The sequence below is a fragment of the Micromys minutus genome, assembly GCF_963924665.1.
Source record: "Micromys minutus genome assembly, chromosome: 12".
In the NCBI taxonomy this organism is placed as follows: Eukaryota; Metazoa; Chordata; class Mammalia; order Rodentia; family Muridae; genus Micromys; species Micromys minutus.
Genome location: NC_137981.1, coordinates 21,267,184 through 21,269,492, shown reverse-complemented (window position 1 = coordinate 21,269,492; position 2,309 = coordinate 21,267,184). Strand labels below are relative to the sequence as shown.

The 2,309-nt window shown below is 38.9% G+C and overlaps 1 pseudogene across 1 annotated transcript; it reads left to right on the top strand.

Annotated features, from left to right (window-relative positions):
• Positions 1 to 269: 269 nt before the first annotated feature.
• On the top strand, positions 270 to 1,175 carry LOC308428403 (coiled-coil domain-containing protein 50-like; annotated as a pseudogene). Its single transcript has one exon. The product of its transcript is annotated as a coiled-coil domain-containing protein 50-like (transcript).
• Positions 1,176 to 2,309: the final 1,134 nt, after the last annotated feature.

Here is a 2,309-nt window from a genome sequence, read left to right as displayed (position 1 = left end):
GAAATAAAATGAAGAAAATAATTCCAAGGCAAAGGTATAAAAAATGAATGTTTAGCTAAGTTCTACAAGACAAAAAAATTCTAGTGAGTTTGAAACTGCACAATCTCTGAAAGAAACAAAGAAACTGTTTTGTGCTGATTGACTTTGTTCTCTAAGGGGAAGTATGAGCCAGTGCATTTCTGGCCCTGGGGGAGTTGGGCATCGCCTAGGCCAGCCTGCGGGGTGGGCGTGCGCTGAGGTCTCCGTGTATCCGAGGCTGAGCAGACGCCATGGCCAACGTGAGTGTGGATCAGTCCAAGTTGCCCAGCATGAAGGAAGTGTGTCGAGATTTTGTTGTCCTGGAGGACCACACCCTGGCTCACAGCCTACATGAACAGGAGATTGAGCATCACTTGGCATCCAACATTCAGCGGAACCGTCTGGTCCAGCCTCATCTGCAGGTTGCTAAGCAGGTCCAAGAAGACCTCAAAGCCCAAGCTCAGCTCCAGAAGTGCTACAAAGTCCTTGAACAACATGATTGTGAAATTGCTCAGGAAATCCAGGAGAAGCTCACAAGTGAGGCTGAGAGACGACATATTCAGGAGGACATAGCACGTCTTTTGCAAGAGAAGGAATTCCAAGAAAAGAAAAAGAGGAAGAAACACACTCCAGAGTTTTCTGGAGGCAGTGCTTTTGGAGATGACTACTCTTAAGAGGATGGAGGATAGAAACCAAGAGGAATAAGAGAAGCTGTCTTTACTCCAGCACGAGCGAGCCACAGGGACCAGGAATGATATGACACTGAAAGTAACGGGAAATTGCAAGAGGAAGAACTTATGGCTACTCGTGTGGACATGAGAGCAGCTCAGGTTGCCCAGGATGAGGAAATCGCTCTATTTCTGATGGCTGAAGTTAAAAAAAAAGCTTACAAGAAAGCCAAAGAACGAGAAAAATCATCTTTGGACAAAAGGAAACATGACCCTGAGTGCAAGTCTAAAGCAAAGTCAGCACATACAAAGTCAAAAAAGGGTAATGAAACACAACGCGCCAAGATTGACAGGCCATCATGACCACCAACCCCCACAGTGATGGGTCCTGAGGATGTGAATTCCACCTATTTTACAAACCAGCATAGCAATACACGTAATTTTTCAAAGTCAGAGTCCGCACATACAGGCTTCCATAATAAGCAATAAAACAAAACAAAGAACAAACAAAAAAAGATCTGCCTCGAAAATGGATTTCTTGTAGCATGTATTACAGACAGATACAACATGCATTCCACGTTGGCTGCTGTCCTTCAATGTGCCATTACTGGGAGTTTTCTTGTCTCCTTAACTAAGACTATTTCACTTCATTCGACAGTTTTGGTTATTTTTGTCACTTGGGCAATGTAAGAAAATGTAGCTTCTGAATAGTGGCCATCTCTTCTGTGCCTATACTTAACGGGATGTAATAATTCTATAAAATGACAGTTGCTAGTTACAGGATATTGGCATCTTGGGACTTGAGTTTATTTAGCAATTAGAAGTGTACAGAGATTCATTATCAAGCTAAGTATAACATTTGGATGCAATGAAGTATAGAAAAGTATACGGAATAGTTGCTTTGCTGTTTATTATTATGATATTTTAAAAGATACAGCCTTTGTTTTTTATCCTTTTCAAAAAACATAAAATCACAAAATAAAGTGTAGGGGAACACCCAGAGCAGTGGAAGTCTGCTTTTCTGAATAAATGGATTGATAGAGGCTCTGCATGACCATGTAATCCTGACTCGTTAGCCAGCACTGCTGTTTCCTCAGGATCCAGTCATTTTTGATGTTTTTAGGCAATAAATCATGTACTAATATTTATTTGTATAGACCTTAATGATTTGATATTTTCTCTCAGGTCCATGAAGAATCAACTCAATAAAAGAACAAATAGCTAAAAAAAAAAAAAAGAGGAGGTATGATGGCAGCATACAATGCAATCATTCTAAAGTCTAACCTGCCTACCACTTCCACTCCATAAGATGACAAGGCAAACTTATAATTCACTGAAAACTCCTATGAATATTAGAATAAGCAGACAGATGCAGCAACATGAAAAATAATCAGATATTGTATAATATCAAACCGTTTCAAATATTGAATGACCCTATCAAAAAAAGTTTAAGACAACCACAGAATGGTTGAACAGTTTTGAAAATGATATATTGTATAAATGCATAAATTTCAGAATATTCCTTGATAAATATACATTTATCAAATTGACAGTGAGTTTTAAATGATGTTATGTTTTAAATTAGTTGAATATACACTGAGGAATAAGTACATAAATATTTTC